The sequence below is a fragment of the Canis aureus genome, chromosome 19, assembly GCF_053574225.1.
Source record: "Canis aureus isolate CA01 chromosome 19, VMU_Caureus_v.1.0, whole genome shotgun sequence".
NCBI lineage: Eukaryota > Metazoa > Chordata > Mammalia > Carnivora > Canidae > Canis > Canis aureus.
Window position 1 is genome coordinate 35,414,914 of NC_135629.1, and position 12,172 is coordinate 35,427,085.

The window sequence follows — 12,172 nt, forward strand, 5'->3', positions numbered from 1 at the left end:
TTTGCATGCATGTCTGATTTGGTTAGCACAGTAGTACCATCAGGTCCTTTGTTCAGGCGTGGCAACCCCTTAGCATGGACTGGTAGCTTATTTGAATCCACAGCTTTCTCAGTGTTCTTGTCCTAGGATTTGGGTCTTAGTTTCCCCACCAGTCGTAGGAGATGTTAGATTGGAGCCTACAGAGTGAGATCATGAGAACTAAAATTTGTAGAACATTTTATTGCCTTGCCAAGCATATATTCTCATTTGTTTCTTACCACAATGTTGGTGATTTTACATTTGGTAAAGTTGGAGTCTCAGAAAAGTTATGATGTGACATGCTAGTAAAAAGTAGAGAGCTACCTGATTCTGGGTCTCCCTGCCTTCAAGAAACTAATGTAGAGGAACAACTGCAGTAGTAGCTATCATTTATTGAACTTTTCAGTATGGTGGGTATTAGGCTATGTACTTTACAGCACCTATTTAATTCTTTTTTTTAAAAAAGATTTTATTTATTTATTTATTTATTTGAGAGAGAGAGCAAGAGTGTGTATATAACTGGAGGTGAGGGGCAGAGGAAGAGGGAGAAACAGACTCCTCACTGAACAGGGAGCCCAATGTGGGACTCGATCCCAGGACCCCGGGATCATGACCTGAGCTGAAGACAGACACTTAACTGAGAGGCACCCAGGCGCTCCAGCACCTATTTAATTCCAATATGAGTTGAGTTAGTTGGGACTCTTGATTGCAATTGATAGGAACACAATTTAATCTGTAGTAAGCAAAAAGGGAAATCAATTAACTGAAAAGGCCATGGTAGACTTCAGGCCTGACCACACTCAGATATTCCAACACTCAGGTCCAGGCATTAGGGATCTGTCTCCATCCTACTCATAGGTACACTCTGCTCCTTGTTGTCTTGATTCTTAGGAAAGCTGTCCACAGTGATGCCAAACCTGACCACCAGCAGCCAGCCTCCACTGTGAGTGCAGTCATACGTGGAGAGGAGAGAGGTTCTTTCCTGATGATTCTAGCAAAAGTTCAGACCTGTATGAATGCATATATTGGCCAGGCCAGGATGTGATCACCTGGAGCCTAGGGGATAGCAGTTAGCCACACCCGAATCCTATGGGCTGAGAGTGGTAACAGGTGACCTCACACAAGAAAAAAAGGAGTGTGTTACTAGAAGGGATGCTGGATGGTAAAACCATAGAGATCCATTACAGCCATCATATGGGTAATGGATAGACAAGCTATTATCTCATTTGATGTACAAGAAGGAGGAGGCTCTGAGAGGTTACATAACTTGCCCAAAATTACTTAGCTAGTAAGTGGCAGAGCCAGGACTCAAAAACTTAGATCTGACCATCTTTGGATGGTGAGTTCTGGAGAAGAGTTCTAAGAGAAGATGACAAGAAAACTGGAGTGGCAGAGAGACTTCATGGAGGAGACAGGATGACAGCTAAATGAGTCTGAGATGAGAGGGACTCAGCAGTAGTGAAGGCACTCCAGGCAGGAAAACTGTCAGCAAAGGTATAGAGTCTATGTAGAGCAAAGTACAGTCAGGGCACAAAACATTACAGACCAATTGATTGTGGTGGTAGTTTTCAATGAGGTGAGTGTTACCATCTTTCCTTAACTGACTCTGGAGCTAGAATGCCCAGCATTCATTCCAAGCTTCAGAATTTACTAGCTGAATGTTCTTGGGCAGGTGACTTACTCTCCCTCATTTCAATTTCCTCATCTGTGAAATGGGAATAATAATAATTGTATCTACTCCAGGGTTGCTCTGAGAATTAAAGGCAATACCTATAAAGAATTTAGAATTTTACTTGGCACAAGTTATGCTCACAATAAGTATTAATGATTAATTATTATTATGATAACAAGGAAAAGATAAAAGGAACATTTTGTGAAATTGTTGTCTATGATATGTGTGGGCATTTATACAGTTCTACTTGATATGCGTTGAGCATCAGACTTGCTATATATAGTCATTTCTAAGGACACATCTAGTTATGGAAATTAATGTCTTGTTTTGACTCATGAATTTTTTGCATAGCAATATTTTTATAAGGGGCCTCTTGATAACTACCTCATAGACCTATTCATAAAAGACAGAATGGTCTGGAATTGCTTAGTTGCATTCCTGACCACCCCAAATAAAGGATAGCATTTGAAATGCAATAAAAAGTAATCACAATTAATTTTGATGAAAATGTCTCTGGTTAAGGTTAATAGAGAGTGAAACTCCCACTTTCTTGGATTGTTAAGCAGATGTACTCAGATGCAGTAATTACTGCCTTCTGAAGACAGAACTTTCCATTCTTGGGGCACTTGATTTTTTTAATATTACTGTTGTTTTAAGTATTTCCTGTTTATGAGTTAGCTTCTTAACCCTTTTAATAGGTGTCTGTGAGCTGGGATCATTTTTTGGTTAGTTGGACAGTTGGTTGGTTGATTGATTGGTTAGTAGATGTGGGATGGACATCTACTAAATTTGAATTATTCTATACTAGTTTTTTGTAAAGGTTGGACATTATGACTTACTGATTTTGATCAACCAAATAGGTATCATATCCAGAAAAATCTCAGGTAGAGTATTTTCTGCAATAATAATAGCTGTTGGATGAGGTTATAAAAGAGAGATTGAAGAGATTCAACTAGTTATGAAAATTGGAGACAAAGTTGAATGTATTCAAACCAGGACATAATAGCAATGGGCAAAAACTGGGCCATTTCAGTCCAATCTAGATATACAGTCATGCTAAGAAACATTTCACAAACCCCACTTTCTTTAGTTCTTAGGTTTATAGTTTTATGGCAAGAATTGCAAACTCAGATGCCTTCAAGGTCTAGGCTATTAGCACAAATAAGAAACAGGTTTGCATGTAAGAAAAAATTATGATGTCTCATTCTTTCAGCCTGTCTTAATCTAAATTTTTGGTAGAGATGTATCAGTTAGCAATTGACATAATAATGCTATGTAGCAAATCATCCCAAAACTCAGTGGCTTTAAAGCATCAGTAGTTATTGTCACAGATTTTTCAGATTGACTAAATGGCCCAGCTTCTCCACGGTGGGTTTGAATGAGCATTCCTATTTCTGCAAGTCTGTGAGTCTCTAAGGCATCTCCCTTCCACATATGTTTATTCTGAGACTCAGGCTGAAGGGAGTCACCCAGGGGAAACTCTTATGATGACAGTAACAGAGGCACAAGAGAGTAAGCAAAAACTTGCAAGGTCTCATAAGACCTAGACTTAAAATAACACTGTGATTTTCATCCCACCTCACTGGCCAAAGCAAGGCACGTGGCTGAGCAAATAAGCAGGGATTAGGGAAGTACACTCTACCCATGAAAAGAACATTTTAAAGGGGCAGATACAAGGAAGGGTGAGGACTTGAGACTAATCATTCAAATTGTCAAAAGAGGCAAGATTTGGAGAAATATTTCTCTACATAAGAAAAAACAGTAACATAAACATAATGAAAAATTATAGCTGCAGTGGCCTTAGTTACAGATATCATAGAGGGTGGTAAGGAACTCAAGAGCCCATGGCTCATCAAAAGGAATTGAGACTACTAAGCTTTTACTGAAAGCTGCCATAAAGGTGGGCTTAAGATTGAGGGGACCCTCTGATTGCCATAAAATACAAATTTTTATGTGAAATCTATGGATTTGGTGCGTTTTTAAATACACTCTGGGTCTAGGGAAGCACATGTGCAGATGAATTGACCATTGGCTTGTAGCCTCTATTGTACAGCCCTGCATTCTGGTCCCACTGGGTTCACATGATATAAGAGACTAGCATCCTAGCTAGCTCAGTTTGACCCATCCAAGAGAAAGGGCAGTTTAGTGCATTTGCCCTGAGTCCTTTTTTTGTCTGAAAATACCTCGAATACATTGAATTATTGTTTCTCAGAGGAAATATCCACAATGTATAAGAATAGAGAGTCTTCTTGATTTAACTCTTAAAGCATGTTTTGGAGAATTTGACAAAGAGAGCAGGAAAGGAAAAATAAAGAACCATGGAGCTAAACTGTCTACTCTTCAAATATCAGCCCTTATTATTATTAGCTCAGGACTTTGAGTAAGGTAAGGAATCTCTCTCTTACTCTTTTTCATCTATAAGTGAGAATTCACAATCTCTACCTCCCTGGGAGGGTTAAATAAGGTGAGCTTTATGACAGGACCTAGCACAGTACCTGATCTATTTGGGGTTCAGTTACTAGAACTTTCCCCCAGAGAGACTGATAATGACCATTTAACCATAGAAGACAGTGACCATTGGGAGTATCATCCAACAAATCCTTTGCAATGATTCTATACTGATGAGTAATACAGATATAGAGCATACACCAGTAAATGAAAGTTTCCAATAAAGCATTAAACAACAGATTAGGCAATAAGGAAGAAAAATTAAAGCATTTTTCAAGTTTATGTTGAACTGTGTGTAAAAAGTAAATGTAAAAGATCATGATTTTTTGGTATGATTCTGTAGAACTATTCTCCAGGACACAGATTATGGAGGATGATATTTATGTCTGGCCTTGGGGCTTTGGGCTTCTGTGTGTCCCATTAGAGGCTGCATGGAGATTTTTCAACAAGGTGTCTTTCCGGAGCTTCACACTAAGTCGGCATTACCAGAATGGGATGCTTTCCCACCCCCAACTCCCAACCTCTAGCTATTTCTTGCTGAGTAAATATGCCAATTTGAAATCCCATTGGACATCTTTGTAGATTTTGGCTGCATTTTTCCCTGTGCAGTTATCGAGTTAATGAACTAACATTCTAAGAAATGCACAAGCCAATATTTTATGCTCTTTTTCTGTTGTATGTCTGCAGAATTCTCTTCAATTTATTGCCTGAAAACTAAAGTCTGTTCTTGTGTGCTTCCGTTTCCAAATTATAGGTTCCCAGGGAACTGTAAAGTTTCTTCTCTGCCAGTGGTTAAACCCAAGTGTGATCAGTTTAAAAAGCAAATGAATGTTCCCATTTATTCTTGTCCTTTTAGTAGAGTTCTAAAAAATAAGGAAAGCGAAAAAGACAATTTTATTTTTCAATTTGTGTGAGTCTGTATATCCATATCTTTTTTCCAAGGGGACTTCCTTTACTTTGCTTCTCCAATTAGAGTTGGAGTCAGCTTACTGAGGAAGTGTAACAAACAACATAAACCTCAAAAAAATGCATAACCTTCAGCAAACATAAAGTGCATTATGAAGTTCCCAAGCATTGGGAAGTTGTTTCTTTGCAGAGAGACACTTAATGATTTATGCAACAATTTTTAAGCCCCATATCTGTACGTTCATCTCTCCAAGTCACTAAGTTAAGTTCATTTCTCTTTCAATTCCCTAAGCTTAAAATTGTTACTCTAACTGTGATCCATATTCATGTGTTATGGTACACTTCTAAGTACTGCCATTAGAAGAAACCTGACCAGCAGAGTTAAGAGATTCATCATTGTCAAAACACGTTTATTTAGCTCCTGGTTTTTCATGGCCATTTGGTTGGTATAGCATAGAGTGACTTAGGGCGGCTCCATTTCAGCCATCTTGTTCAACATATGGGAAGATGGGAAGTCATCGAACACAGTTTTAAAGAAAAACGCACATTTGTTCAAATTTTCATTAGAATTTAATATTTTTTTTAACACTGCAAGGTGTTTTTGTTTGCCTTGCAATTTTCTATGTTGATGGGTAGAGATTGTTGGGACTTTCCATTAAATTGTGAATAAATTCTATCATGTTGTTGAAATGTGGACTGAACCACATCCAACATTTCCAGACTCTGTTCGTGGTTTCAGACAATAAGAAATACTCAAGTATTTGCGAGTCTGAGGAGGACACAGAACGTTGGAGGGTAGGACTGAGGTTTAGTACAGAAGTGCTTTCTTTCCTTGGGGATTTATGTTGACATTTGTTTTTCTTTCACACTATAATCCCCCACGAGCCAAAACTGACTTTTGTTGTAGCAGCTCCCTATAGGCAGTCTCAGAAAATCTTATTTGACAATCAGTTCTGGTAGCCTTGAGTTGAGTCGTTACTCTTTGTAGTAACTCACAGACTGTCAGGGATGACAAGGTATTCTGTGCAATGTATTTGGGAACTAACCATTTGTTAGAAATGTTCCAAGAAGCTAAAGTGAAATTGTGTAAATAAAACTGTTGTATGTGGGGTTTTTCTTCTTTCCTCCCAATAAAGTATTACTTGTTTTTCCAAATGTGCAGTAACTCACATGTTTCTTCTGAGAAATGTCTTCTGCTTTTTCTTGAGGATTTGTGACCTAATCCTCCACTTCATACAGCCCCTCTATACAAACACAATATATTTCTATGGAAAAGAGAGGTTTGCCCTTAATCAAGTGTTGCCTAATCTACCTACTAAATTACCCCCTGGGGACAGAGTGGGGTTCATTATTCTTTTCTGAAGGGTTTTCAGGTTTCACCCCATTAAAGGCTCTTAGATAGTCCTCAGCAAAGTGAATGTTTGTTTGTCCAAGGCTGAATATCCTATAGAATGAAATGCAACATATTTATCAAATGAAATCATTGTTATTATTAGAGGTAGAGTCCTGAATGTCCTGGAATGACAAAGTTTGAGGGGATGGGGGGTGGAGAAAGGAAACTTCCTAGAATAATATGGTAATCTCTTAATTCATTTCAAAGGAGGTTCCTAAGGAGGATCAGACAATTTTTAATATATTATTCCATTTTCTCTTTTTGGTCCCTGAAATATAAATTGATAAGGGAAAGGTAGCATGCATCCTCCTGTGCTCTCCAGTGAGATTTAAGCGTTCATAGGTATGCCTCAGCTCTAGGGAAAGAGGCAGGGCTGGCTCTGTAGAACCTGCATTTCTTCTGTTTATCTTTAATTCTGACCTCTGGGCTTACTTTGAGGTGAAGCTTGGGCCATATACTGGAGACATCATTTTAATATGTTTTTTTTTTCAAATCACTGCAGATGATCAGGTTAGTCAACAATAACAACTACACATCTCAGCCAGAGCCCTGAGTGCTTCTCAGAATGCTTCCCTGAGTATTCTTGAGGCTAGATCTTCCTACTGACCTTAAAGATTGGGAGGGGCAAGTTTATGTGTTTTTGTTTTATAGATAGGGAAACTGAGCCTCAGACAGTTGTTAAGGCTGACTTATCTGCAATTTTAGGTGTTATTAAAGGTAAAGATTTGAGGAGGTACCAGTGCATAAGAGTTATTCCTGTGAAGGTCAGACTAAAGCTTAGCTTTTGGAAACAAAAAATTGCTGCTCCAGGCAAAAGTTTCTGAACCTGGAGTTGTACTTTAAAAGCCACTGAAGAAAGAGATCTTTAGGGTGTGTGCTTGGGAGCATCTATATGTCTTTCCGTTCTGCTTGAATCTATAGCAGGCATGATATAATTTTCAAAGTAGATACAATGAAGGCATTACTAAAGAACCCACACTTTGAAGGCAAGGGGATTGAAAGAAGAAAATAATTCTGATAGCATACTTTATTATTTTTTCAAAGTTAGAATTCACATGATAATTCACTCACGGGCCCCCGGAGATCCCTAAAGGGTGCTCATGTTCAACATGCATCAAAAGAGCCAGTACAGTTAAACCAGCTCTTCTTGGCCAGGGTAATCATGGCAGGTTTACCTTGAGATATGACTACCAAAGGTTAGTCAGGGGGGCACCTGCAAATCACAGTGCATGTCATTCCCAACATCAATAACCTATTTCTAATAGATGCTGGTATTTCAGCATGTTTTTATGGAAGGCAGAGACCTGGGCATGGTTAACTTTTTTTTTAATGTTAACTTTGACTTATGGCTTGTCCAAAGCATTGCTAAACTGTATATTCAAACACTCCAGATTAAGGAAATGACAATCAATGACATGGGCAATGATTTAGATGGAAATCTTGCAAAAGGAAAATACAACTATAAAATCTGTTCCTGGTCATTTAATAGTCTCTCCTGTAATACACATTTGGGAAGCTGGTAATTTGAATTTATGACATTTTTAATTTCATCTCTGGTATTACACTTTCCCTCTACATCTTACTTATTTATGCTGCCTGGAAAAACCCTGCAAGGTTAAGCAATCGTAAGTTTTTCTTACTAGAAAGGACCTTAGATTTTATTTAATATAAGCCCCTTGCTTTGCTGATGAGGGAGGTAGGGCCCAGCAAATGCACATGACTTGCCCAAGATTCCAGAGAGAGTTATTCACAGAGGGGAGACCAGAACCCAGGACTCTTGCATCCTGTCTGGTGACCTTTGTGTAGCCCACTGGTTCCATAAGATAGGTCTACCTTTAGTAGGGTTTGAACAATTAATCCATAAGCCCCAAGAGCCTGTGCTCTTTCATCAGTGGATATTAGATTGGCCATTTAAGATAACATGAAATGATTCCTCACAATGAATGAAGCTTTATGCAAAGTTCATTCTATCATCCTCTATCTTGCATGTCTTTAAAATTAGAATTACTAAAAAAAAAGTAGCAAATCAGTGGTGAAGAAAATTGTGAGAACAGACTATGTAGTTTAGGACTCTTAGATGCTAAATAAAGATCAGTTTAAGTTATTTATATCTTTGCCACTTTCCTCATCCACAGAGGGATGTCTCCTGTAAAGGAACTCAGGAAGTCTCTTGTCATGGGAAAGAAGTGTAGATTGCTTAGATAGTTCAGCAATTAGAATACTAGCTACTGCTTTTCATTGAGCCATGAACTATTCCAAGACTAATGTCTTTGGTTGAGTTCCCAGAGAAACTGAGAGTGGGATTAACATGCAGGAGATCTGTTGGGTAGAAGGGCTTTCAGGAAGGGAGAGAAGCAGGACTGGGCACTGAAGAAGTAGAACTGGGGCATAGTTGTGAGGGAGGCTCAGCTGTTTCCATCAATATCCCGTGGAGTTGGGGTGACCATTTGGAAGGAGATGACTCCAATTGAGATGAGAACCTTTATTACCCTCTCAACAAGTGAGTGGATGGATATGGGTAACCCCTGGGGAGGGCATAACCCTGGAAGGAGCATCCCCAGCAGCAACTGGGGAAGGAATGAATGCCTTAGTCCTGAAGGGGAATCTGGGCAGTACACCACTTACTTCATCTCTAGTGAGTATCTGATATGCATGTGGTTCTCTCCTCTTTGATGATGATGGCAGATACATGCCGTTGATCTCAGGACTCTTGCCTACCCAGCCAGCTTCACACTTCTTTTCAAGACAAGCAGCTGTTAAAAACCAATCTTAGTTGGCCAACTTTCTCTGTATACATATTGACTTGTTTAATCTTCCCAAGAAATGAATGAGGTAGCTACCATCTTTGGAACCATTGTACAGTTGAGAAGATTGAGACTTGGTGATGTTAAACAAGAAAAAGAGCTGGCATTCTTTCTCAGGTCTCAGTCTTGAGTGGGGCACCCCTCTCTTCTGTGCAGACTGTTTCTTTATATGCTTATTAGCCCCGTAACTATTGTAACAGTGAAGATGATGGTCAGGCTACTCCAAAAATAGAAAAACTAGGTAGCATAAACTTGGGTAAAGAGGCTTCACATGAATTTTTTGGGGTGATGTATAAGTTTCTTTTAACCAATGAGATAGACTGAAATGCTTCTTCAAGTCATGCAAGGGTCTTCCCTGAGTTCTGAAGTAGTCCCACTGATATTTTTTGAGGACTTCTGTGCATTAAGTACTGTGCTATCTGCTGGGATTTAACATTTGGAAGGACAAGATTCTTTACCCTTGAATATCTCAAGATCTTTTCTTCTGACTAAAGATGTCCTCTGGCATCTGACTTGCAGCAGCTTATACAAGTGAGCCAGATCATGTGTTCCTTGGCTGCTGCTTGCTCTGGAATAGAAGACCATTGGAAAGAGGTAACCATGAGAGTGTGTCTATAGCTGGAGCCTTAGCTCTGGCAAGCTGGAACAGAAGCTTCCAGAAGGCTATCTGAATCACAGTTCTGTCCTAGGATACAAAGATCTGAGTGAGTGAGGGATGAGAGTACCAAGGCAGTTGCTGATTTAGGTTCTAGTCTAGGCTTAATCACTAATTAGCCATGTGACCTTGGGAAAATCATTTTTTCTCCCTCTCTGAGCCTGTTTTCTCATCTACAAAACAAGAAGCTTGTATTGGGGTAAGGTCCCTTTTAACTCTGAAATCCTGGCAACCTGAGACTAACTGAAGTGTACATGCATGTGGTGATTAAAGGTGCCACCAAAGAGGACAACTCATGGGCACTTGGGGATGCTGCTGCCCAACTGAAGCATCCATGTCAGTGGCAAGGACATCCTCCAGTTGGGAATCCATGGGTCTCCTTCAGTACCAGCCCTGTAATATGTTATTTAGCTTTAAATATCATTTATTCTAAACTCTTTCTGTTCTTTATCTGAAGTGCCATGCCTGCCATTTTGAGAAGACTTTTGTAGGGCAGCCTGGGTGACTTAGCGGTTTAGCACCGCCTTCAGCCCAGGACATGATCCTGGAGACCTCGGATCGAGTCCCACATTGGGCTCCCTGCATGGAGTTGCTTCTCCCTCTGCCTGTGTGTCTGCCTCTCCCTCTCATGTGTCTCTCATGAATAAATAGATAAAATTTGAAAAAAAAAAAAAAGAAGATTTTTGTAGTGTGCACTAAAACATTGTGTTTTCTTTCTTCAGAATATCCGTTATAATAACACACCCACCAGTTGCTACTTTTTAAGTAAAGATAAAGATTAAAACGGTGACAGCCTGGACACAAGATACACAATGCAAAAACTCTTCAGAATTGAGCCACCTGGGTTACAGCCTTCTTCTCAAGAGCAGGAGCTATGTGGCCTTTAAATGTAATTGTTGATGAAATAGACTATTATTTTAATAAGCCACTATGTCAACTATGTCCCCTCAACTATGTGGGTCACAATGAACTGTGGGAAAATGGAAAGAGACTAATTTGACAAAAACTGGGTTGATATTATCTAGACTTGTATTTCCCAAAGCATGTTTATCAATGTGAAGGTCTATGAGATACCATTTGAAGAAAGGGTTCCATTTGTCAAATGATTTTGGAAAATAATACATGCTGTATTCTACATTTGGAAAGCCATCCATATTAGTGTAGTAAAAAACCCTGAGAGGTTCTGTAGTCGAGTTTAATGTTCTTTAATCCAAAATTTCTCCAAATCATTTAACAAAAAGATTTTTTTCTCCAGAACATCTATTAAATTGCAAAGAGTTAATATTGAAATTGGGTAAATACTGATCTAGACAATTCACAGTGCTGATAACTGAGATATGAAATCAGCTCTTTGATTACAGTTTGAAATTGAAAAAACTCTGCAGTGATACTTTATTAAGCATAGAATTATCCTTACTGAATAAGAATTCACCTGGGCATATTGCAATGGCTTTATGCCTGCCGCTTGATTAAAAAGCAGTTTTATTAGAATGACTGGCCAAGAAAATTATATGTCTGATACACCTTTTAAAAATTTTGCCTCATTAAAAAAGTTGATGTGAAGCAAACTTGAAAAATGTGACAGGCGTAGGGGTATTTCCTTCTATCACTTCTTGACTTTGGTATCTACATTGACTTCTGATTATAAGCTCACATTTTGCTATGCCCCAAATCCAAATTAGATGAAGAATGTTTTAGAGGAAGATATGGAAAGTATTCCAGCCTTAAAATATAAAATTGCATTTTGTTAGGTATCTATTGTCAATTTTCATTTGGACACAGTTTTGCCCTCTTCCTGCTAAAGCCGTTCTTTGCCAGTGTGGACTATAGTGCCTTAGGTTCCTGCTATGCTGTCAAAATCAATTATACGGGTTGAAAATGAAGCACAGAGTGTCCCTGTGTCATTACCAGCAGGCTTGTTTTCATTTTGGTTGTACTTTTTTGGCTGTGAAAGGATCTTTATGAGAAATTAGAAAACCGCAAATTTGAACACGTTAACAGTTAAACAATATAACTTTGAATGTGTATGTATGTCTCCTGGATGCCTGAGACTGATCATAAATGGGCCTATAAATCTGAATGAACTGCACCTCTCTTAACCTGGCTAATGATTACTTTACCCTTTTAGTAATCTTTCAAGGTTATTTTGCCCCTTACTCTAAATGGAGGATTAAGGCCATACTAGACTGTGGCTTGGTCACCTGGATAAAGTTTCACTTCACAGAAATTGCCACATGTACACTACAGTCCAATGTTTGAGACTGGGTTATAGTTAG

At 38.9% G+C, this 12,172-nt stretch overlaps 1 protein-coding gene across 24 annotated transcripts in view; it reads left to right on the forward strand.

Annotated features, from left to right (window-relative positions):
* ERC2 (ELKS/RAB6-interacting/CAST family member 2) overlaps nt 1–12,172 on the forward strand; it is a 904,101-nt gene that overhangs the window by 483,568 nt on the left and 408,361 nt on the right. The window lies entirely within an intron of this gene.